The sequence below is a fragment of the Ornithorhynchus anatinus genome, chromosome 1 (genome assembly GCF_004115215.2).
Source record: "Ornithorhynchus anatinus isolate Pmale09 chromosome 1, mOrnAna1.pri.v4, whole genome shotgun sequence".
Taxonomy (NCBI): Eukaryota; Metazoa; Chordata; class Mammalia; order Monotremata; family Ornithorhynchidae; genus Ornithorhynchus; species Ornithorhynchus anatinus.
The window spans coordinates 129,123,600-129,150,279 of NC_041728.1; the positions used below are offsets into that span (position 1 = coordinate 129,123,600).

The 26,680-nt window shown below is 46.4% G+C and overlaps 1 protein-coding gene and 1 non-coding gene across 3 annotated transcripts in view; one reads left to right on the forward strand and one right to left on the reverse strand.

Annotated features, from left to right (window-relative positions):
• The window catches only part of INPP5D (inositol polyphosphate-5-phosphatase D), a 177,177-nt gene that overhangs the window by 114,218 nt on the left and 36,279 nt on the right, over nt 1-26,680 (reverse strand). The window lies entirely within an intron of this gene.
• On the forward strand, nt 21,752-21,823 carry TRNAQ-CUG. Its single transcript has one exon. It is a non-coding gene; the product is annotated as a tRNA-Gln (tRNA).

Sequence of the window (26,680 nt, forward strand, 5' to 3'; positions counted from 1 at the left end):
GACACGTGGCAGAGCCAGGATTAGAACCCACGACCTTCTGACGCCCAGTCCTGTGCTCTACCCACTAAGCCACGCTGAGCTCCATGTGGGCCGGGGACAGTGTCCAGTGAGGTATCTCGTATCTTCCTCAGTGTTTAGTACAGTGCTTGGCACAAGGGAAGTGCTTACGTACCACGATTCATATTAAACTCAGAACTCCAAAGAGATCACTTCAGGAGGGCAGAGAATAATAACAACGTTGGGATTTGTTAAGCGCTTACTAGGTGTAGAGCGCTGTTCTAAGCGCTGGGGGAGATACGGGGGAATGAGGTTGTCCCACGTGAGGCTCACAGTCTTCATCCCCATTTTCCAGATGAGGGAACCAGAGAAGTGAAGTGACTTGCCCACAGTCCCACAGCCGACAAGGAGCAGAGGCGGGATTCGAACCCATGACCCCCGACTCCCAAGCCCGGGCTCTTTCCACTGAGCCACGCCGCTTCTCACGAGGGAGACACGGGCCCGAGGTAACTAAGGCTGTAAGGTTCCGCGGCAAATCTGTCACCATCTCGGGGCTGAAGCTCGCTGAGGAAGAAAGTACCGCAACATTGGCTCCGAGGTTAGACTTTCAGCGGAACTCCATAGGGGAACTGTGCTCAATGGCAGAAGTCTGCCAGAGGATAATTTTAACTTCACACACCTTCTGTGGGCTTTGAAATGAAGAACTGAAATGGAAGTTAGCAACGGAAGCAGAAATAACCCAATAGCAGAGTTTCCAGCTGGGGCTTCCAGCAGGAAGGCCGAGGAGTTCCCACCTCGCAGACAACTACGCACGCTGAATTCTCCCCCAAGAAAAGCCTCTCCCCTCAATCCACAGAGAGGGGGGAAAATCAATTTTTTTAATTTCGAATCCGATCCGTGGAAAGGAGATGAAGTAGCAATGAAAATTCCACTTTGGCTGGTCTGCCTCTAACACAGGGGATGGTAATAATAATAATACTAATGTTGGTGTTTGTTAAGCGCTTACTAGGTGCAGAGCACTGTTCTAAGCGCCGGGGTAGACACAGGGGAATCAGGTTGTCCCACGTGGGGCTCACAGTCTTCATCCCCATTTTACAGATGAGGTCGCTGAGGCCCAGAGAAGTGAAGTGACTTGCCCGCAGTCACACAGCTGACAAGTGGCGGAGCTGGCATTCGAACCCATGACCTCTGACTCCCAAGCCCGTGCTCTTTCCACTGAGCCACGCTGCTTCTCTAGGATGGTTGTAGAAACTGAGCCCGTCATTGGGCAGGGACGGTCTCTATCTGTTGCCGATTTGTCCATTCCGAGGGCTTAGTACAGTGCTCTGCACGTAGTAAGCGCTCAATAAATACTATTGAATGAACGAATGACAGGATGCGGAGCGGCGGGAGAGAGAAAGGGACCTGTCCCCACTCCCGAGACTAGCACTTGTGTTTTCTGGGACTCCCATAGGGCCCCTGTTGCCAAAATAAAGACGGACAAACGACGGAGAGTAACGTGGAGACCCGGGAGGCTTTTTAACCTCCGGAGAGTGGCCCAAACCTCTAAGTGGAAGTCAGAAGGTCCTGGATTCTAATCCCAGCTCCGCCACATGTCTGCTGCGTGACCCAGGGCAAATCACTAAACTTCTCTGGCCCTCAGTTACCTCATCTGTAAAATGGGGATTAACTTGAACCTACCTCAGGGACTGTGTCCAACCTGATTAACGTGAATCTACCTGAGCACTTAGAACAGTCCTTGGCACATAGTAAGCGCTTAAGGAGTTGCACGATTCAAGCTGGACCCTTTGGCTGCTGAGCGTGATAAGTGCCCTTACCGCGGCCAGAGGCTAAAGTATCAGGCACGCGGCGTGGCTCGGTTTAAAGAGCCCGGGCTTGGGAGTCAGAGGTCATGGGTTCTAATCCCGGCTCCGCCGCTTGCCAGCTGTGTGACTTTGGGCAAGTCACTTCACTTCTCTGGGCCTCAGTGACCTCATCTGTAAAATGGGGATTATGACTGCGAGCCCCACGAGGGACACCCTGGTTAGCTTGGATCTACCCCAGAGTTTAGAACGGTGCTTTGCACATAGTAAGCGCTTCACAAATACCACCATTATTATTATTATCTTCTTTTGGCAGGGGTCCTGGAGTTTGCTGCTGTGCCCTAGAGTTATTCACTCCCAAAGCACTATTATTGATTTGAGGATTCCCAACTGGTCCAAAATAAAGAGAACTTGACATTTTTGTTCATGGGGTGTAAGATAATATATGGGGATTTTGCTTCCCTTTCCTGCACTGGGCTTCTTCCCATCTTGCCTGTGGTACCTATCCTGCTGCCAAATATAAAGGATCATCAATCATTCCGTTATTTTCTCTCATCTGTGGCCGACACAAAAATACCGAAGCTCACACGACCGTCTCTTTATCCTTGCCCGACCAAGGAGAGAGCTTTCACACTTCTGTACTATCTGCATAAAGGGGAAGGGACCGGCTGGCCACCTAAGCACCTTTAAAGGCCTTTAGCATTCCGCAACTTGGGAAAGAGTCAAAAAAAACCTCCCTCTCCCCCAGTTCTAGGGGTAAGTGAAAGCAAGCGAAAGAGGAGCTCACGACTGTTATTGCCATTGTTCTCGTCTGTCCATCTCCCCTGATTAGACCGTAAGCCCGTCAAACGGCAGGGACTGTCTCTATCTGTTGCCGACTTGTTCATCCCAAGCGCTTAGTACAGTGCTCTGCACATAGTAAGCGCTCAATAAATACTATTGAATGAATGACTGTGATCCCCACATTGGTTATGTGAGTTCTGCCTAGGAAATGTTAGTGACCCACAAACATAGGAGGGAGCATTCAACACTTGCTGGACAGAGAAGGCAGCACAGAGTGTGTGTGTACACACATACACACAAGCATACAGAGTCAGAGGTCATGGGTTCGAATCCCGGCTCGGCCACTCGTCAGCTGTGTGACTGTGGGCAAGTCGCTTCACTTCTCTGTGCCTCAGTTCCCTCATCTGTAAAATGGGGATTAAAACTGTGAGCCCCACGTGGGACAACCTGATCACCTTGGATCCCCCCAGAGCTTAGAACAGTGCTTGGCACAATAGTAAGCGCTTAACAAGTACCACCATTATTATTATTATTATTATGTCTGAGCAGAGGGGTTGTGATAGGAGAGAGCATTTAAGTAGGAGCATTTAAGGGGAAGCAGCGTGAATATGTTTCTTCTTCAGAGATTCCTCCGGAGAGAAGTACGATTCTATCTGGAATCTATGGATAGATGGATTCTATCTATTCTTCTTGCCATGTGACAAGCACTGTTCTAAGTACTAGGGTAGATACAAGTTAATCGGGTCATACACAGTCCCCTTCCCACATGGGGCTCACAGTCTAAGTAGTAGGGAGAACAGGCACTGAATCCCCATTTTACAGATGAGGAAACTGAGAGAGAGAAGTTAGTGACTTGCCGGAGGTCACAGTGCGGGCAAGTGACAGAGCTGGGATTAGAACCCAGGTCCTCTGACACACAGGCCTCTGTTCTTTCAACTAGAACACGCTGTTCCAGTGATCGTATGTCTTGCTTCTGTTGGACTTTCCCCAGCACATAGTACAGTGCTTTGCACTCAGCAAATACAACTGATATTCTTCATCCTTCGTAATATCCCTGGGATTCTCGCCTCTCAATCCCCACCGCCGGAAACCTCATTCAGGTCTTGTTCTGAATCTCTATTCCACCATCATCAATCTCCATCTTCTGCCTCGGGCGTAGTCTTTCGTTGCACGTCAATCATCAGTCAATCAATAGTATTTATTTAGTGCTTACTGTGGGCAGAGCACTGTGCTAAATGCGTGGGAGAGTATAATGCTACAAAGCAGTCACAGTCTTGGACTTTCTCAACCTCCGTTCCTGAATTTTTTTTCTTTTGTAATTCTCCACCTCAGAATCGGATGCTCCAGCTTCTGTCAACCCTTGCCAGGATGCTGGCATGGAAAAAGGCTCCAGTCTACTCCCACTGTGCCCAACGGCAACTGCCAGCCCTGATGTGCCTGCACAGACGCAGAAAAAGAGCTACAGAGCGCTCAGAATAAAGTGATACATACACAAAAAAGGAGAAATATTTCCCAACAGAAGAGAGAAGGGAAACCACAAAGAGAGCGAAGTGGATTTAGTTCACCTGAGCAATTTGAAGGGTGAAATTTGAAACCAAAAATGGAGACAAAGGCATTAATGACAAATGAGAAACCAGAAATATTAGGAAATTGAGAGACAGCAGAGCAGTCCATTGACAAAAAAGGAGAAATAATAGTTGAGAAAATCAGATGTTAAAATTCAGCACAGAAAAGTGGATTAGAAAAAAAACAGATCTGAGACACTGGTATTTGACCCCAATTCTGTAGCTGCGAAAACTGGAGCGCAGAGAGGGCAAATGACTTGCCTAAAACAATACAGAAGCAAAGTGATGCAGCTGGGATTGGAACTTGGGAGTCCTGATTCCCAGCCCTTTCCTCTTTCCATTAGTCCAAGCTAACCTGACCTTCAAGGAACTAACATTTTAGCAGGGGCGATGGACATAAACATAATTTACAGATTGAAAGAAAGAAAAAGATGTATAAGTATTAGTGTCTAGTTAATATGATACGATACTATATATATATATATATACACACACACACGCACACACACACACACACAATAAGTGCTATGGGAGATTGTGAGTTCACAAGTGTTCAAGTAGTACAGAAATCCTGAAGAGGAAGCTGGGAGGTTATATCGGAGGAAAGAAGAAATTAATTGGGGAAGGCCTCCTGGAGAAGATGTGATTTGAGAAGTACTCTGAAGAAGGGAAGGGCTGTGGTCTATTCCAATTGAAGGGAGAGGGGGTTCTACGTGTGGACAAGTGGTTAGCAGCTGGAGAGATGAGAACAAGGCACAATGAGTAGATTAGTTTGGAGGAGTGAAGGGTGCAAGCTGAGGTAATAGTGGGAAGTGGATAGGGAGGAAAGAGGAAAGGTTTGAGGCGAAGAGGAATGAGTAACATTGGAGATTTTGAGGAGAGGGGAGATGTGTGGAGAATGATCAATCAATCAGTTGTATTTACTGAGAGCTTACTGTGTGCAGAGCACTGTACTAAGCATTCGGAAGAGTACGATATAACAGAGTCGGTAGACATTACCTGCCCTCAATGAACTTAAACTCAGGGGCAGACAGACATTAATGTAAATTATGGCTACGTACATAAGTGCTGTGGGGCTGAGGAACAAAGGGCACAGATCCAAGTGCAAGGGAGATGCAGAGGGAGTGGGAGAAGAGGAAATGTGGGCTTCGTCGGGGAAGGCCTGTTGGAGATGTGCTTTTAATTAGGTTTTGAAGGTGGGGAGAGTGAATGTCTGTCAGGGAGGGCATTCCAGGCCAGAGGCAGGATGTGGGCAAGAGGTCGGTGGCGAGATAGATGAGATTGAGATATAGAGACTAGGTCGGCATTACAGGAGTGAAGTGGGCGGGCTGAGTTGCAGTAAGAAAAGAGCGAGGTAAGGTAGGAGGGGGCAATGGGATTGAGTGCTTCGTGATGTTTTAGAAAACCGATCCATGCGGAAAAGCTACGGACTCAAATGGGGCAGAACTGAAGGCAGGGTGATCGGTGAGGATGCTGATGTAGACGTCAAGCCAGGATAAGAAAAATGCCTGGCCCGGCATGGTGGCCAACGGATAAGAGGAAGAGGAGGATCCTAGAAATGTTGTGAAGGAAAAACCAAGAGGACTTGGTGATGATGGAATATGGGGATTGAAAGAGAGGCAAAAATCGAGGATAATGCCAAGGTTGCTGGCTTCAAGGGGGAAGGGAAAATTAGAAGGGAGGAATTGCGAGGGACCACGAGGAATTCAGTTTTGGACATTTTGAGGCGGTAGTGGGGCATCCAGGCAGAGATATTCTAGAGGCAGAGGGAAAGGTGAGATTACAGGAGGAGGAGTCAGTCGATTGTATTTTTTGAATGCTTACTGTGTGCAGAGCACTGTACTGAGCGCTCGGGAGGGTACAACAAAAAATAGACATCCCCTGCCCGCAGCGAGCTTACAGTTTAGACGGAGAGACAGACATTAATATAAATTACAGATATGTACGAAAGTACTGTGGGGCTGGGATGGGGGATGAATAATGGGAGTAAGTCAGAGTGATGCAGAAGGGAGTGGGAGAAGAGGAAAGGAGAGACAGTCAGGGAAGGCCTCTTGGAGGAGATGTACCTTTAATAATAATAATAATAATAATTATAGTACTTGTTAAGCACTTACTATGTGCTAAGCACCATTCTAAGAGCTGGGTAGATTCAAGTTAGGTTGGATACAGTTCCTGCCCCATATAGGGTTCACATTTTTAATCCCCATTTTACAGATGAGGAAACTTGGCCCCAGAGAAGTGAAGTGACTTGCCCAAGATCACACAGCAGACACATGGCAGAACTGGGATTAGAACCCATGACCTCCTGAAGCCCAGTCCTGTGCTCTACCCACTAAGCCACACTTGGGTGAGAGTAATCGTCTGTTGGATAGGAGGAGGGTGGGCGTTCCAGGCCAGAGGCAGGGCACGGGTGAGTAGGAGGGGGCGAGATAGACGAGGCTTGGGCTAATGAGATAAATTTGAGAATCGACCTCGTAAACGTGATAGTCGAAGCCGTGGAAGCAGATCACCAGAATGATGATGGAAGTGACCTAAGTCTTTCAGTATCCAGTTTGGGGGATCTAGGGACTTGAAAGAGGAGCAATTATTCCTGCGAATTGAATGGTAAAAAAGCAGTTCACTCTGCCAAACTGTGGACGGGGTCGGAAGCCAGGTGGACAGTGAAAGAGATCAGGAAGCAAGGAGATGAGAGTGATCGAGCCAGGAAAGTGGGAGAAGTCAACAGCAATTTAGGGCCTCCGCAGATTCTAGAACAAAGGAAAGGCTGAAGCGGTGGCTGTCCTCAAGCTCGTCGTGGGCAGGGAACGTGTCTACCAACCCATGTTGTTCTCTCCCAAGCACTTAATATAGTGTTCCAGACACAGCAGGACTTCAAGAAATATGATCGACCCGTGACTGTTGAACTCTGAGCAGAGAGGAGCCTGAAATTCTGCTCCTCTAGCCTCAGTGCTTTGATAATAATAATATAATAATAACGGTATTTGTTAAGCGCTTACTATTTGCCGAGCACCGTTCTAAGCGCTGGGGGAGATACAAAGTAATCGGGTTGCCCCACATGGGGCTCGCAGTCTTAATCCCCATTGGACAGATGAGTAACTGAGGCACAGAGAGGTGAAGTGGCTTGTCCAAGGTCACTCGGCAGACAAGTGGCGGAGGCGGGAGTAGAACCCACGTCCTCTGACTCTCAGGCCCGGGCTCTTGCCACTAAGCCGCGCTGCTTCTCAGAGATCTGTCAGTGTCCTGGTCTTTTAGTTTGTTCTTGGATTTTATTGCTTCATATTTCCTTATGTGTCTTCTCCTTGACTAGTTCTTAGAATGCACATACGCCATGGAGTGGGAGGGGCGGTGTTCAGAGACATGTCATTCTCACCTGTGTAATTTTTTCCTCTGCGCTCAGTACAACGTTCCGTACCAAGTAGGCTCTGAATACTATTACTAATCAAGTAAATATCTCACTCAACCATATAAAAATACCATCCCTACTCTTCATGCAAAACAGACAACACTAACACGTATAGGAAGCAGACTGCACAACTGCACAGTCATCAAGTGAATTCCACAGAAATTTACACTACGTTCAAGCGTTAGTGCTTTTAGGGTGATGGGTTGTGAGGGAGTCAAACGTTGAGAAGGAGCGGAGTACCAGGTGGAAAAAAGCATCTCATTCCCTTCATCGGGCAAGATTTCAGGGAAGGGGTAGGAGAAGAGATGAAGCAAACAAATACTACGATTGGAATCAATAGTAAAGTCTGAAATCCCCAGACTTTATTCAGTATCTCATCTTTCAAGTTTTACTCATTTCCTACTTAGATTCACAACCCAAGACCAGGCTTCGCCCTTTATTTACCCCTCCTTAGACTCAGATTGTAAGCCCCTTGGGGACTAGGACCTGTGTCCATATCTTAACTAGGTACTTCTTTCCCAACACTCAGTGCTTCGCACATAGTAAGGGCAGCGTGGCTCAGTGGAAAGACCCCGGGCTTGGAAGTCAGAGGTCATGGGTTCGAATTCCCGGCTCGCCCACTTGTCAGCTGTGTGACTGTGGGCAAGTCACTTAATAATAATGTCGGTATTTGTTAAGTGCTTACTATGTGCAGAACACTGTTCTAAGCGCTGGGGTAGACACAGGGGAATCAGATTGTCCCACGTGGGGCTCACAGTGTTAATCCCCATTTTACAGATGAGGTAACTGAGGCACCGAGAAGTTAAGTGACTTGCCCACAGTCACACAGCTGACAAGTGGCAAAGCCGGAATTGGAACCCATGACCTCTGACTCCAAAGCCCGTGCTCTTTCCACTGAGCCACGCTGCTGAACCACTTGACTTCTCTGTGCCTCAGTTATCTCATCTGTAAATGGGGATTAACTGTGAGCCTCACGGGGGACAACCTGATGACCCTGTATCTCCCCCAGCGCTTAGAACAGTGCTCTGCACATAGTAAGCGCTTAATAAATACCAACATTATTATTATTATTACTTCCCACATATGGCAGGAGGGCAGCGAGCAAGGTAAGCCACCTCTCTCTGTCCATTCCTCCTTTGACCTCCATGTCCTTCTGCTGCCCTCAGACTTCACATGTCTTCAATTTATTTTTCTTTCCCACTCTTTGACCATCTTCAACCGCCACTTCCTTTTCAGAGCCTCTTCTCGTCGACGGTGCCTTCTACATCACTAGTGAGATCCTCACCCACCATACGTGCCACTGCTCTCTTTTCTGTGCTCTCCCTCCAGCAAGAGCTTGAAAAGGCAGTTACTCTTGTGCTCCCGTTGTTTTTCAGCTCTGGTCTTTCCAGTCATGTGGAGAACCGTAGTCTGTGGTTCTTCTTTGTTTTCACTGCTTATCGACTGCGAGAGGGAAAAAGCTCCCTTGACCCAAGTTTCTTGGAATATTATCCGCAGAGATGGCGTACCAATTTGGCGGTGGAGAATACTGTTCTGTTCTCTGACCACGGACTAAACCTGTTCCAAATGCTTGCCACTGGGCACAGGGTGAGGGTGTCTCAGCTCACGTCCTACTCCGCCTATCTTCAACACTGGTTTAGGATACTCTAAATTGCAAGCTCGTTGTGGGCAAGGAACCTGTCTAGTTGGATCGTACTCTCCCAAGCGCTTACTACAGTGCTCTGTGCACAGTAAGTGCTCGATAAATATCATCGATGGATCGGTGTCGGAGCCAGGCTCGCTCTGAATGTCAGGGGACCACAAAAGGAACACTACTTTTTTTCATCCACCACGTGCAAGCGTAAAGGGAGTTTCTCTCAGTGACACTCCCACCCACGGATAATCTCACTGTCAGCAGGATTTCCTTCTAACCAAAGGACAGTTCTACAATTTCCTATTTAAAATGCAAACCACTTCTTCGTACCTTGTAATTTTACCCCTAGATCCTCTGCACTTCACTCGACTTCTCAGTCAAAGCTTTCAGAAATGCTGCATCACAGTTCCAGACACACAGACTCTCCCCTTCCCCCCAAACTCCCATACCTTGCTGGTTCTGCCAAAGGATCCTAGATCAAGGCATTGATTGGGATCACTATGCCCACTTTACCCCTTTTATTAATAGTTGTAATAGTAGTAATAATGATAATAAGCAGTGTGGCTCAGTGGAAAGAGCCCGGTCTTGGGAGTCAGAGGTCATGGGTTCTAATCCCGCTCCGCCACTTGTCAGCTGTGTGACTTTGGGCAAGTCACTTCACTTCTCTGGGCCTCATTTACCTCATCTGTAAAATGGGGATTGAGCCTGTGAACCCCACGTGGGACAGGGACTGTGCCCAACCCAATCGATTAGACTGTAAGCCCGTCAAAGGGCAGGGACTGTCTATCTGTTGCCGACTTGTACATTCCAAGCGCTTAGTACAGTGCTCTGCACATAGTAAACGCTCAATAAATACTACTGAATGAATCTGCTTGTATCCACCCCAGCGCTTAGTACAGTGCCTGGCACACAGTTAAGGGCTTAACAAATACCTTAATTACTATTATTATAACAACAATAATAAAATATTTCCTAAGCACTGACTATGGGGGCAAAGAAGCAGCAAGACCTAGTGGAAACAACACTGCCCTGGGAATCAGAGGCCCTGGGTTCTAATTTCAGCCCTGTGACCTTGAGCAGAGCATTTAACCTTTCTGTGCCTCAGTTTTCTCATGTCTAAAATAGGGATTCAATACCTGTTCCTCCTCCTACTTAGACTGTGAGCCCCATGTGGAACGGGGCTGTGTCCAACCTGGTTATCTCATGCATTAGGGAATTAATCAAGGAAGGCTTGGTGAAGAAGGTGGGATTTTTTGGGGGGGGTTGAGGATAGGAAGTGCTGTGGCCTGGTAGATTTGAGTGGGGAGGGAGTAACACTATTCATAGGTTTATAAAGCAAACAATTGGATCACTTCCAGGCTTTCAACCCCTGAAAGTCTCAAAATCCCACCAAACCTCCTCCTCCAGCCCCAAACAATAAAAATGATAATAATAATGATAATGGTACGTGTTAAGCACTTACTATGCGCCAAGCACCGTTCTAAGAACTGGGTTAGATCAAAGTTAATCAGGTTGGATACAGTCCCTACACCACATGGGGCTCACACTCAGCGCCATTTTATAGATTCATTCAATAGTATTTATTGAGCACTTACTATGTGCAGAGCACTGTACTAAGCGCTTGGAATGGACAATTCGGCAACAGAGACAATCCCTGCCCATTGACGGGCTTACAGTCTAATCGGGGGAGACAGACAAAAACCAATAGCAATAAATAGAATCAAGGGGCTGTACATCTCATTAACAAAATAAACAGGGTAATAAAAATATATACAAATGAGCGGACGAGCACAGTGATGCAGCACAGATGAGGTAACTGAGGCACAGGGAAGTGACGTGCCCAAGGTCACACAGCAGACATGTGGCAGAGCTGGGAGACTAAGGTGGATAGGGGGTTCAAATGTCTCAGCTTTAAGGAGGGGCCTGAGCCCACGATACAAATAGTAAATCACTTCTGTTCATGATTGTCAGGGTTGAACTTCCCCATGAGGACCTGGGCTTGGGCCCAGTGGCCTTCTGTTCATTCATTCAATAGTATTTATTGAGCGCTTACTATGTGCAGAGCACTGTACTAAGCACTTGGAATGAACAAGTCGGCAACAGATAGAGACAGTCCCTGCCCTTTGACGGGCTTACGGTCTAATCGGGGGAGGGAGACAGACAAGAACAATGGCAATAAATAGAGTCGAGGGGAAGAACATCTCCTAAAAACAATGGCAGCTAAATACAATCGAGGCGATGTACATTTCATTAACAAAATAAATAGGGTGATGAAAATATATACAGTCGAGCAGACGAGTACAGTGCCGAGGGGATGGGAAGGGAGAGGAGCAGAGGGAAATGGGGGGAAAAGAGGGTTAAGCTGCGGAGAGGTGAAGGGGGGGTGGTAGAGGGAGTAGAGGGAGAAGGGGAGCTTAGTCCGGGAAGGCCTCTTGGAGGAGGTGAGTTTTAAGTAGGGTTTCGAAGAGGGGAAGAGAATCAGTTTGGCGGAGGTGAGGAGGGAGGGCGTTCCGGGATCGCGGGAGGACGTGGCCCGGGGGTCGACGGCGGGATGGGCGAGAACGGGGGACGGTGAGGAGGTGGGCGGCGGAGGAGCGGAGCGTGCGGGGTGGGCGGTAGAAAGAGAGAAGGGAGGAGAGGTAGGGGGGGCAAGGTGATGGAGAGCCTCGAAGCCTAGAGTGAGGAGTTTTTGTTTGGAGCGGAGGTTGATAGGCAACCACTGGAGGTGTTTAAGAAGGCCTGGTTGACTGAGATCACTCCCGAGGGACTTCAACAGAGCAGCCAATTCTTTGGGGAGGCCTAGGGAGGCTGGTTGGAGAGACCCTTTCCCTCCCCTGGCCGGAGCAGGGGAAAATGAGGCCTAGGCATTGCCTTGGATCTTCAACAATCCGCCATCCCAAGCAACGGCAGCCCCACAAACATTTAACTCTGTTGAAGGATTAGACAGAAATAGGGAGTCAGGGGATTAATAATAATAATGAGGATAATAATGATAATAGTATTTATTAAGGGCTTACTACGTGTCAAGCACTGTAGTAAGCACAGGGGTCGATATAAGATAATCAGTCCCTACATGGGCTTACGGTTTAATTAGAAGAGATACTGAAATTTATTTTGCAGATGAGGTAACTGAGGCTCACAGAAGTTAAGTGACTTGCCCACGGACACATAGCAGACAAAGGTAGAGTCAGCATGAGAACCCAGATCCTCTGACTCCCAGGCCTGTGCTCTTTCCACTAGGCCACACTGCTTCGAAATTGCAGTGAGAGACACAGATGTAGGAGACAGATAGTGGGAAAATAAAGATGTTACCCTTAACCCAATGAGCAAACAGGAAACTCAAGTTTGCAAGAATAGCATTCAAGTGTGGAGTAGAAGATTCCATCTATTTTTTTAAAATGGTATTTGTTAAGACCTTACTATGTGCTACTGTATTAAGTACAGCCGTAGATACAAGTTAATCAGGTTCCACACAGTCTCTGTCCCACATGGGGCTCACAGTCTTAATCCCCATTTTGCAGATGAGGTAACTGAGGCATACAGAGGTTAAGTGACTTGTCCAAGATCACAGTCTGACTCCCAGGCCCGTGCCCTTTTCACTAGGCCACGCAGATTCTCAAGTCAAAACTTTATTTTGTTTACTAAACCAGGTCAGGGTCCCTGCTGGAGGCCTCAGAAAGCCAATCTGGACGTTGGGAAGGAAAGCCACTGATTCTAAGTGTCTGTGTTGCCTTACGAGAAAGGAAGAGAAATCAAAATCCTCTGTTTAGAGAATTTATGTATGTGCCCCCTCAAGTTATGTCACACACAGCAGCTGCAGATGAAAAGCAGCATGGCCTGAGAGTCAGAAGGACCTGGGTTCTACTCCCAGCTCCACCTCTTGTCCGCTGGGCAACCTTTGGCAAGTCACTTAACTTCTCTGTGCCTCAGTTACCTCATCTGTAAAATGGGGATTAAGACTGTGAGCTATATGTGGGACAGGGATTATGTCCAACCTGATTACCTAGTATTCATTCAATAGTACTTATTGAGCGCTTACTATGTGCAGAGCACTGTACTAAGCGCTTGGAATGTACAAATCGGTAATAGAGATAGTCCCTGCCCTTTGACGGGCTTACAGTCTAATGGGGGGAGACGGACAGACAAGAACAATGGCAATAAATAGAATCAAAGGGAAGAACATCTCATTAAAACAATAGCAAATAAATAGAATCAAGGTGATGTACATCTCATTAATAAAATAAATAGGGTAACGAAGATCTAACCCAGCCCTTAGAACAGTGCCTGGCACATAGTAAGCACTTGACAAATACCACAAAAAAGGGGGGACTCAGGGCCCTGGCTTGTGCCCAGATTCAGTTTTTGAGCCTGGGGATGAGAAGGTGATGAGAGGGGGAGGGGTAACTTGCCTAAAGGAGGAATAGAGGGATGAAGGCCAAAGGAGGGTTGATGAGGATTGAGGAGATTTTGCTTTTTGTGTCTCTAATGCTAATTTTATGTGAATTGCAATTTTTGTATAAAGAGAAAAGTGGCATCGAAATGGTAATAGAACTGTACCGGTCCGAGAATTAGGAGATATTTGTTCTAACCCAAGGTTTCACATTGTAAAATGTTGCCATGGGTACAGCGATAGCACTTACTTGCTGGCTTCTCCACTTCATCGTCAACTGCATTTTATTGAGCACCTGCTGTGGGCACGGCTCCCAAATCTACCTCCCTAGCCCCGTCTTCTCTCCTCCACAATCTCACATTCCCCACCGCAGGCAGTGTGGCCTACTGGAAAGAGCCTAGGCCTGGGAGTCAGAGGACCAGGGTTCCAATCCCAACTCTGCCTCATGTCTGCCGTGTAACCTTGGACAAGCCACTTCACTTCTTTTTGCCTCAGTTCCCTCATCTGCAAAATGGGGATTCAATTCCTGTTCTTCCTCCTATTTAGACTGTGAGGCCCATGTGGAATCTGATGATCTTGTAACTAGTACAGTATTTGGCCCAAAGTGTGTACTTAAAAACTACAATTATTATTATCATCACCATCACCTCCAGGGCATCTCTACATGGAAGTGATGCACGCACCTTAAGCTTACTATGACCTAAATGGAACCCCTTATCTTCCCTCCCTCATTTCTTTCTTCAAACTTACCCATCATATTGACAATATCTTCATCCTCCCCATCTCTCAAGAACATTACTTTGGCATTATTCTTGGCTCATCCTTTTTCAACGCCCATATTCAGTCCGTCACTGGATCCTTTTGATTTTTCATCCACCACAATTTCTCTCCATCCAAATGGCTACCAAGATGGTCCAGGCCCTTTTCATATCCCAGTTTTACTACTGCACTGGTCTCCTTGTTGACCTCCTTATCTTCAGAATCTTCTTTCTCCAGGCTGTACTTCAGTCTATTGTCCAGATTATCTTTCTAAAACACTGCTCTGCACACATCTCACTCCTCAGAAACCTCAGAACAATCAATAATCATAAGAATGCTGGTATTTGTTAAGCGCTTACTATTTGCAGAACACTGTTCTAAGCGCTGGGAGAGATACAGGGAAATCAGGTTGTCCCACGTGAGGCTCAAAGTTAATCATCATTTTACAGATGAGGTAACTGAGGCACAGAGAAGTGAAGTGACTTGCCCACAGTCACACAGCTGACAAGTGGCAGAGCTGGGATTTGAACCCATGACCTCTGACTCCCAAGCCCTGGCTCTTTCCACTGAGCTGCGCTGCTTCTCACTGCTTTTATTGAGTGCTTACCTTGCGCAGAGCACTGTATTAAGTGCTCGGGTGAGTACAATACCCATTCATCTCTACCTTAAGCAGAAACTCCTGACTTTCGGCTTTCAGAAATTCAATCAGCTCACAGCTCTCGTCCTCCTATTTATCTACTCTCTTCTCCCACTACACCCCAGCTCACAAACTTCATTCCTCTCAGTTCTTGATTCTCCTTCCACTGACCTTTTATTTATGCTTGGAACTCCCTCTCCCTTCACATCAAACCCCTGCTCTCTTCATCACCGATCCTTCTGAAATCATATCTCCTCTACGAGTCCTTCCCTGAATAATTTCTATTTTATTTTGGTATTTGTTAAGTGCTTACTGTGTGTCAGGCTCTGTTCTAAGCCCTGGGGCAGATACAAGATAATCAGATTGGACACAGCCCATATCCTGCATGGGCCTCACCGTCTTTATCTCCATTTTACAGATGAGGTAACTGAGGAAGAGAAGTTGTAACTTGCCCAAGGTCACACAGCAGACAAGCGGCGGAGCTGGAATTAGTTCTCGGCTACTTCCCTATCCACTAAGCCACACTGCTCCCCTAATACGTCCTGTTATCTACCACTTTAGCACTCACAGTGCCAAAGGGGTAACATGTAAATACTTTATTCTTCTGAACTGTAATTTTGGCTCCTCTCCAAGACCGAAAACTCCTGAGGACAGAGATCACTCCTACCAACTCGGTTGTAATCTTAATACAGTCTCTGCACAGCCTCTCCTTTAGACTGTAAGCTTGTTGTGGGCAGGGAGAGTGTTGACCAACTCTGTTATACTGCATTCTCCCAAGCGTTTAATTCAGGCTCTGCGCACAGTAAGCTCTTAAATGTGATTGATTGATTGAACCCAGAAGGTACTTAAATACTATTGTCTATGTGAAAAGCATTATACAAGTCACTTGGGCACAGAACTAAAATACAAATGTAGCCCCTCTCTTACAAACTTAGAAGAGACATCAGTTGCAAGATATGCAACATATAAGTGTATAAAGGCAGAGATTCAAATAATGAAATGCAAGATATACAACCTAAGTGCAGAAAAGCAGAGATTCAAATAATGATTTGCAAGATATACAACCTAAGTGTAGAAAAGCAGAGATTCAAATAATGAAAAGTAAATAACGGATAATAATTAAATAAACAACAGAAATGCATAGGAGTGTCATGGGATGAAACAACCAAGAAAGCTGGGGACTAATACCAGTAGTGATAATAATAATGGTATTTAAGGGCTTACTATGTACCAGGCACTGTAATAAGCAAAAGCAGCGTGGCTCAGTGGAAAGAGCCCAGGCTTGGGAGTCAGAGGTCATGGGTTCGAATCCCAGCTCTGCCACTTGTCAGCTGTGTGACTGTGGGCAAGTCACTTAACTTCTCTGTGCCTCAGTGACATCTGTAAAATGGGGATTAAGACTATGAGCCTCACGTGGGACAACCTGATCACCCTGAAATCTCCCCCAGCCCTTAGAACAGTGCTCTGCACAGAGTAAGTGCTTAAATATCAACATCATCATTATTATTACTAAGCAGGACACAGTCCCTGTCCCACATGGGGGTCACAGTTTCAATCCCCATTTTACAGAAGAGGTAATTGAGCCACAGAGAAGTGAAGTGACTTGCCCTAGGTCACAGAGCAGACAAATGGCAGAATCAGATTCAGAACCCATGAACTTCTGACTCCCAGACTCGTGCTCTATCCACTACAGATTTCTAGAAAGGCTCTGAAAATGAGGAAGGAGATGGTTTGATTGATTTGAAAGGGGTTGGGATTTTCGAGTGTATCTTAAACCTCACAAAGACCACGGCCTAGTGGAAAGAGCACAGAACCGAGAGGCGGGAAACTGGATTTCTAATCCTGGCTTTGCACTCGCCTGCTGTGTGACTTTAGGCAAGTTACTTAACTTTTCCAGGCCTCCTTCAGTTTCCTCATCTGCAAAACAGGAACAAGATGCCTGTCCTCCTTCCTCCTCCTCAGACTGAGCCCCGTGTGGGACAAGAATGAACAAGAACTGGGCCCAATCTGACTGTACTGTATCTACCCCAATACTTATTCATTCAATAGTATTTATTGAGCGCTTACTATGTGCGGAGCACTGTACTAAGCGCTTGGAATGTACAATTCGGCAACAGATACATAGTAGGTGCTTATTGAATGCCACAATTATCGTTATCACTGTTATTATTAGTGGCATAAAGGGAAGTCATTGGTAGAGAGAACCAAGTCCCGCTGTGGCTATTGCAGCTTCCTGACCTCGTCTAACCCCTGTCAAGCACCTTAGGGTTGTAAACATGGCTCCAAGGACATACTGCTCCCCGATTAGACTGTAAACCTGTCAATGGGCAGAGATTGTCCCTATCTGTTGCCGAATTGTACATTCCAAGCACTTAGTACAGTGCTCCGCACATAGTAAGCGCTCAATAAATACTACTGAATGAATGAATACTGCTATCCCGATTGCCGGGCTCTGAAACTAAAGTTTCTCATGTGGCATTGTGTAATCCTGTCTTTCAATATCTACCATAATTTCTCAGCCTTGACCAACGTCTGAGTCTTTTTTTAACACTTGGCCCAAGTATCTGAACATTCCTTGGATAAACAAAAATTTGACTTTCTGCAAAGAACTCACTGGACATTTTAGAGGCTAAGAGCTATAAGGGAAGAGCAGTAAGAGAAGCAGCATGGCTTAGGGCTGGGATTGTGAATAGTGGGTACTAATAATAATAATGATGGCATTTGTTAAGCACTTACTATGTGCAAAGCACTGTTCTAAGCGCTGGGGAGGATGCAAGATCATCAGGTTGTCCCACGTGGGGCTCACAATCTCAATCCCCAATTTACAGTTGAGGGAAATGAGGCACAGAGAAGTTGAGTGACTTGCCCAAAGTCACTCAGCTGACAAGGCGGCGGAGCTGGGATTTGAACCCGTGACCTCTGAGTCCCCAACCCGTGCTCTTTCCACTGAGCCACGCTGCTTCACTAGTAGATAGCGCACGGGCTTGGGAATGTGAAGGACCTGGGTCCTAATCCCGGCTTCACCATTTGTCTGCTGTACGACCTTGGGCCAGTCACTTCACTTCCCTGGGCCTCAGTTACCTCATCTGTAAAATGGGGATTGAAACTGTGAGCCCTATGTGGGACAGGAACTGTGTCCAACCTGATGATCTTATATCTATACAGTGCCTGGCACAAAGTATGTGCTTAACAGATACAATATGAGCTGCCAACACAGAAATGGCATAAATAAAAATCAGAATAGTTTAATTATTCCTATTCTCCAAATGTATACTGTGCCTAACATATTACCGTGCTTAAAAAAACAAAAAATAAACCGGGTGACTTCCAGAAACACACCAATTCCCACAGAACAGATGTGAAATACTCAACATTTTATAGAGACTAGCTCTTCTAATGAAGGTGTTGCACACCCCAAATTACTCTAAGAGTAATTCATTCATTCAATAGTACTTATTGAGCGCTTACTATGTGCAGAGCACTGTACTAAGCGCTTGGAATGTACAAATCGGTAACAGAGACAGTCCCTGCCCTTTGACGGGCTTACAGTCTAATCGGGGGAGAATGCAACATCAAATAAAATCAGTTGTATTTGAGGGTTTACTCAGTTCTTGGTAGAATACAATAGAGTTAGTAGACACAATCCCAGCCCTCAAGGAATTTATAATCCATCGGACAATGGACTATTTATCCTAAATAAAATAAATAATTTTTGAAAATCACTATGAGGACTGACAAAGGACCAGAGAAGCAATGTTAGATTTTAAAAAGTCATTTTGTGTGACCACAGAAAAAGGTTAAGCCCCAGACATTTCAAGTAATTGGGTTTAAATTTGATTCCTGATGTAGGAATTAATCACTGTACAACTGAGCAGTAGTGATCGATGTGATTTTGTGAATTCCATATTAAACTGATTCATTTTCTCCTACTATTTAGTGCCAGGCTTCACAGTCGGGAAGGAAGCCACATGTGGAATACCTGACAAAGTGTGAGAGCATTTGAGTGAAAAGCAACATGGCCTAATGGAAAGGGCACGGGCCTGGGAGGCAGAAAGACCCGAGTTCTAATCCTAGTTCCTTCACATGTCTATGTGACCTTGGGCAACTCACTTCACTTTTCTCTAACTCAGTTCCCTCATCTGTAAAATGGAAATTAAGATTGCGAGCCCCGTATGGAACATGGACTGTGTCCAATCTGATTAACTTGTATCTACCCCAGTGCTTAGTACAGTGTCTGGAACATAGTAAGTACTTAACAGGTAATATAAAAGAATGCAAGTTTTTTTTTTTTTTAATTTCATCACTCACTGGTCATCATTCAAGCTGACAGAGGTGATATGATTTATCGGGTGGATACGCAACTAATAGGAATGTAACAATTTTAGGGCCATGAAGGACATAGCAAATGAGGCACATGGAGTCCAATTCTCCTCAACTGCTTAGTACAGTGTTCTCAGTTCAGTAGATGCTGAGTAAATAAGCAGCGTGGCTCAGTGGAAAGAGCCCGGGCTTGGGAGTCAGAGGCCATGGGTTCGAATCCCGGCTCTGCCACTTGTCAGCTGTGTGACTGTGGGCAAGTCACTTAACTTCTCTGTGACTCAGTTCCCTCATCTGTAAAATGGGGATGAAGACTGTGAGCCTCATGTGGGACAACCTGATTTCCCCGTATCTACCCCAGTGCTTAAAACATAGTAAGCGCTTAACAAATACCAACATTATTATATGAAACATATCAGTATTAACACTATTTAAAGCTTAATATTCTCCTACATATGACAGGCTTGCAAATTTCAATTCAGGACACGTGGCACGGTAACAGTCTGGGAGATAAAGATTGAAGGCAACACATCAGTGGATTGTTAACAGTTTCGCTTAGGGTAATCCCACAGAATTCATACATCCTTCTAAACAGCGACCACTAACTATTTTAGATGCAGAAGTAAAGGTAGAGTTTAGTACAGATCCTGACAATGGTTAACAGTCACAAAGCAAGTTGACATAATAGCATGACCCAAACAAGAAGCAACGTGGTCTAGATGATAAAGCCCAGGCCTGGAAGTTAGAAGAACCTGGGTTCTAATCCCAGCTCCACCGCTTGTCTGCTAAGTGACCTTGGGCAAGTTAGTTAATTTCTCTGTGCCTCATTTTGTCTGTAAAGTGGGGATTAAGACTGTAAACTCCATATGAGACATGGGTTGTATCCAACCTGATTAGTTTGCATGTATTCCAGTATTTAGTAATAGCGCCTAAAAATAGTAAGCTCTTAAATACCATAAAAAAACCCCAACACAAACTGACCAAAAAAAAAACCCCTAGCCCATGGAGGTTTACCAACGATATAATTTCAAAAAATGTACCTGCTCACTAGAGGAATCAATTGCAGCTCTTCCTTGGTGGGTCTTTCATTTAAGTCTCATAATATCTACTGCATGACGGCCTCACGCCCCAACATAAACTCAATGGGGTTGACTACGAAGGCACGGTAAACTTCTTTATGTAAGTGTAAGCAATTTATATTTCAGAGCTAACCCAAACCCTCTTAGAATCACAGGGAGCTTAGATTGAAACTGCACTATCCTCATCTGATGCCTAACCGAATACCTTTCTTCCTTGGGTGAGTTCATGGACAACTGTTATTTACAAGATTGCATGGAAGGTATATGTTGGTCTCCTCCAACAGAGTATATACATCTCTCTGAGGACAGAGAATATGTCACATCTTTATTCTGTTCTTCCCAAGCACCACACTAAATATTCCTGCAGCCACAGCAGCCTAGAAGTCAGAAATGGGGGAATGTGTATATCAACTCTGTTGTACTGTGCTCTCCCAAGCTCTTAGTACAGTACAGTCGTGGCTCAGTGGAAAGAGCACGGGCTTTGGAGTCAGGGCTCATGAGTTCGAATCCCAGCTCTGCCACTTGTCGGCTGTGTGACTGTGGGCAAGTCACTTCACTTCTCTGCGCCTCAGTTCCCTCATCTGTAAAATGGGGATCAAGACTGTGAGCCCCACGTGGGACAACCTGATTCCCCTATGTCTACCCCAGCGCTTAGAACAGTGCTCGGCACCTAGTAAGCGCTTAACAAATACCAACATTATTATTATTACAGTAAGCACTCACTAAACACCACCGATGATGACGATGATAATTTGGTCTATTTATTTCTAGTCAACTTCGAGGACCATAAGTCCATGTCAAAGGATTGGGTTTCTTTCATTTCATGGGGATAATGCACGACAACCACTAAACTTCAAGAGCAGAGAGCGTCACCCGAATTATAGCAATATTCCAGGGCAAAAATTATTCTGGAAGAGGAGTTGGAGCAGACCACCTAATGGAAGAAGGGTAATAGCACTATCTGAGCGTCTCATTTTCGCTGCAGAATCTTACGGGGCAGTCATATTTATGTGTCATCTCTCCTTTTAGAACAAGGATTGTCTCATCTATTTTCTCTGAAACTCCAGGGCCTCATCCAGTCCCATGCACAAAGAGGACACTTGATAGCCATTCACCGTCTGCACCACAGCTCGAAATTCCCCGCGGCTATTTCCGGTCATGTTTTTCGTGGGTAATGCCCGCCTCCACTGACCCTGTTGCTTTTCTCTGCTGCAAGCCCTCTGGAATACCCAAGCATCTGGCCAACCCCGCTGGCACTTCAAGTCCCCTCTCTGACACTCCTGCAGAACTGGAGTTTAAACAACTTGGGGAAGCACTGAGCTGGTTGAACAAAGTGGCCTCTTGAAGGAGTTTGCCGAATGGCTGGATCACCATCCATGAAGGCACGGTTCCATGGTGTAATGGTTAGCACTCTGGACTCTGAATCCAGCGATCCGAGTTCAAATCTCGGTGGCACCTTTCTTTGGGAAGCAGCGTGGCGCAGTGGAAAGAGCCTGGGCTGCGGAGTCAGAGGTCATGGGTTCGACTCCCGGCTCTGCCACTGTCAGCTGTGTGACTGTGGGCAAGTCACTTAACTTCTCTGTGCCTCAGTTACCTCATCCGTCAAATGGGGATTAACTGTGAGCCTCACGTGGGACGACCTGATTACCCTATATCTACCCCAGCGCTTAGAACAGTGCTCTGTACATAGTAAGCGCTTAACAAACACCAACATTATTATTTCCTACCCGGAACCCTACAGTCATCAGAACAGCTCTGAACCCAGTGAAACCCCAGCAAGAAAAAGCAATGCTGGGCATTAACCTTTTTTAATGGCATTTGTTAAATTGCATATTATGTGCCAGGCGCTGGGGTAGATACACGTTCATCAGGTTGGACACGGTCCCTGTCCCACACGGGGCTCACAATCCTAACCCCCATTTTGCAGATGAGGTAATCGAGGCACAGAGAAACTGACTTAATTCAGCAGACAAGTGATAGAATCCCAGCTCTATCAATTGTCTGCTAAATTAAGTCACTTAATTCTAGTTCCCAGACCCACGCTCTATCCACTAGGCCAACTTCTTAATGCCTTTGTTATTAGTATACGGCCCATTAGGCTGGGGAATTCGCTTATGTCCTACAATGCTGCAGAACAGGAGAGAGAAACTATGGTTATTGTTCACGTTCCGCCCATTCCTCCAAGCACCCGTTTGCTCCTGGTTTTTTTATGGTATTAAGTGCTTACTATGTATCAAATGCTGTTCTCAGCGGTGGGGTAGATGTCAATGAATTAGGCTGGACACTCTTCCTGTCCTGCATGGGGCTCTCAGTCTAAGGAGGAGGGAGAACAAGAGAACTGAGGTACAGAGAAGTGAAATGACATGCCCAAGGTCACACAGCAAGCAATTGGCAGAGCCGGAACTAGAACCCAGGTCCTCTGACTGCCAACCCCGTCTGGGAAAGGCACGGCTCTTTCCACTAAGCCGAGCTGTTTCTCTGACATCTGTTCCCAGCTCTGCCTCCGACTCACTGCCGGCTCCGGGTTAGTCACCAAAATTCTCTGGGTCTCGGAGTCTTCCTCTAAAGAATGAGAATAAATATCACCCTGACTCACAGGCTGTTGTGAGTAAAGGTTAATCAACTGCTGATTTAAAAAAAAAATCATTTTCAGATTCAGAAGCCTTGAAAAAGGCAACCCTACACTCAGAGCGTAACTACAGCCCACAGCCCACTTAATGAGTGTTGGGCTATATCTGTGGAACAAGCTGATCATATTTTCTTGGTCCACCATTGCGCGGTGCTTCAGAGAGGAGAGATTTTGGCTTTTCTATTCTCAATCTGCTCCCTGGCCATCCCGGGGACCCAAAAGCCTCTACCTGCAAATGGCAGGGAGCAAGGAGGAGAGAAAGTGGGGATTTGGGATTTGTCTCTCTTTTCCCCTGTTCTATTAAGTCTTCCCTCTCCCCCTCAATTTCCTCTTTCAGTGCCAACACAGTTCTTATAAGCTTAATCTGCTCCTTTAGATTAATGCACCGCAGTTGGGGAAAGATCAGTATTTAAAGGAGACCTTGCTGAGATAGCCAACCCCTTCTCCAGGCATTGTATAAGTACAACCCATTTTGTTGCGGGTGGAGGGTGGAGGTCACTCCTTCCTCTGTACACACTCTCAAGATAAATACTGTTAAACCAAATATCCTCTTTTCCTCTACTATGCTTTGATGGGAAAACAATCCATCAGCTCACAAAGGCATTTACAGAGTGATTTCAATTACGTCAAATCCTAAAACACGTTACATTGCTCAGGTCTCTCCACCCTACCCACTGTCTCTCAATTAATGGTATTTATTAAGCACCTAAGCTTTGCAGAGCACTCTACTGAGTGTTGAAAGAGTGCAATTGACGAGTACACAATCTCTGCCCTCCAGGAGTCTACCATCTACCAGGATTGTAAAATTCTCATGTTCCTGTTCCTCGGACATTTTTAGTCCTTTTTCGCATGTTCTCCTACCTGTACGTGTATTTATACATATGATCATGTGCCAGCCCATCTATATTTCTGTAGAATACATGTGCTTGTGCGAATGTAGGGTACAGTTAGAAGTAGGGTGAATTTCGGGTACAGTGAGAAGCAGCATGACCTGATGGATAGAGCACAGGCCTGGGAGTCTGAAGGACCTGGGTTCTAATCCCAGCTCCACCCCTTGTCTGCTCTGTGACCTTGGGTGAGTCGGTTAACTTTTCTATGCCTCAGTTCCCTCATCTGAAAAATGGGGATTAAGACTGTGAGCCCTATTTGGAACAGGGACCGTGTCCAACCCAGTTATTTTGTTTCTACCCCAGGGTTTAGAACGGTGCCTGGCACATAGTAAGTGCTTAACAAATATCACAATTATGATCATTAATGATAATAATGGTGTTTGTTATTAAGTAGAGGTGTGTAAGAGTGGCGAGAGAGGAGAAGGGCAGGTATTTGTGGGTGTTATCGAAAGAGTGTACATGTGTGTTCACGACATCCTGCTTCCCAATGGCCAGGCTAGACAGTGTGGTGAGACTCCTAAAGAGGAATAAGGCAGAGATGGATAAAGGGGAGGGATACCAAAGACTCTGCTTTTGACTGTGGGGGTTGAGCTGCGGCAGCCACGTTGGTCAAGGGAGCGTGGCTCAGTGGAAAGAGCACAGGCTTTGGAGTCAGGGCTCATGAGGGCTCATGAGTTCGAATCCCAGCTCTGCCACTTGTCGGCTGTGTGACTGTGGGCAAGTCTCTTAACTTCTCTGTGCCTCAGTTCCCTCATCTGTAAAATGGGGATTAAGACTGTAAGCCCCACGTGGGACAACCTGATTCCCCTATGTCTACCCCAGCGCTTAGAACAGTGCTCGGCACATAGTAAGCGCTTAACAAATACCAACATTATTATTATTTATTATTACAAACCAGCCCTTCTCCTGTCACCCGCTCTGGGACTACGGGACAACTCTTCAAGGTGGCCCCGTCAGGACCGCGGCAACAGCCCCCATCTGGATCCTCCCCACGTCTAGCTACCTTCATCTCATCTTACCCTCCCCACCATCAAAGTCTTATTGAAGGCAAATCTCCTCCAAGCGGCCTTCCCTGCCTAAGCCCTCCTTTCCTCTTCTCCCACTCCCTTCTGCCTCTCCCTGACTTGCTCCTTTTATTCATCTCGCCTTCCAGTCCCACAGCATTTATGTGCATATCTGTAATTTATTCATTTTCATTAATGCCTGTTTCCCCTTCTAGATTGTAAGCTCATTGTGGGCAGGGAACATGTCCGTTTATTGTCATGTGGTATTCTCCCAAGCGATCAGTTCAGAGGAAGTGCTCAATAAATACGACTGAATGAATGAATTCTACTGCCGCATCGATTCTAAGGGTCCAGAGGCCTCCAAGCCACCTGCCCCGGGCCTGGGGATGTTGGAGCCAGAAAAGTATATGGAAAGGCAGTTGGGGTCCACGAGACATCTCCTCAGCCAGAGCCAGCTCCCCTCCCCATCCTTCAGATCCAGATCTACTGGGGGTATGTGGAAAGGGTCACTGGAGCAAGAAAGGAAGCAGCAAGACTTAGTGGAAAAGGCACAGGCCTGGGATTCAGAGGCCCTAGGTTCTAATCTCAGCTCCACCACTTGTCTGCTGTGTGAGCTTGGGCAAGTCACAACTTCTCTGTGCCTCAGTTATCTATATAATGGGGATTAAGACTGTGAGCCCCACGTGGGACAGGGACTGCATCCAACCTAATGAAGCTTGTATCTACCTCAGCGCTTGACACACAGTAAGTGCTTAACAAACACCATTTAAAAAATAGGAGAGAGAAATAGGTCGCAAACTGTGTGGAGGGAGAATTCCCAGCTGTGGCCCTAGCAGCAGCTGGACAGATGGGTTTTCGGGGAGGGAAGCCTACAGGATTTCTTCACTGCACCCCTACTCCCATAAACCCTATGCTCTCTCACTGCTTAAGCTGGTCTGATCTCAACCCAGAGTGGCAGAAAATCCAGGTGGGATCACATCCCACTCCCTATTCCTGGATGGGAAAGGGAATAAAAATAATAATATTGGTATTTATTAAGCGCTTACTATGTGCAGAGCATTGTTCTAAGCACTTGGGTAGATACAGGGTAATCAGGTCATCCCACGTGAGGCTCACAGTTAATCCCCATTTTACAGATGAGGTAACTGAGGCACAGAGAAGTTAAGTGACTTGCCCACGGTCACCCAGCTGACAAGTGGCAGAGCCGGGAGTCGAACCCATGACCCCTGACTCCGAAGCCCAGGTTCCTTCCACTGAGCCACGCTGCTTCCCCCTCCTGGGTGGAGACCCCCGAGTCCATGCTCACCTGGGCGGCAGCATGCCAGGCTGACTCCCAGCAGCTCATTAATCAATCAATGGTATTTATTGAGCACTTACTGTGTGCAGAGCACTGTATTAAGCCCTAAGAGAGTACTATAGAACAGAGTTGGTAGACATATTCCTTCCCACAGTGACGTGACAGTCTAAGCTCACCCCAGCCACTCCCTGCCGCGCTCCACCGTGTCGCAAGTTACCTCAGAGGAATAGAATCGGCCAGTGAGCAAGCCCAGCTTTCCAAAAGCCAGATCACACTGAGCTCCAAGAGATCCTTAAGTCACCAAACGAAGAAAAGTTAAAACCTCCTCTCAGAGTTTGGCATCAGATACACTGCTTTAGCGTTCTTTACCAATCAATCGTATTGACTGAGTGCTTACCGTGCGCGCACCAAGCTCTTGGGAGACAGCAATAAAACAGAGTGGGTGGACATGTTCCCTGCCCACAACAATCTCCCTTTTTTTCTTCTTTTCTGATC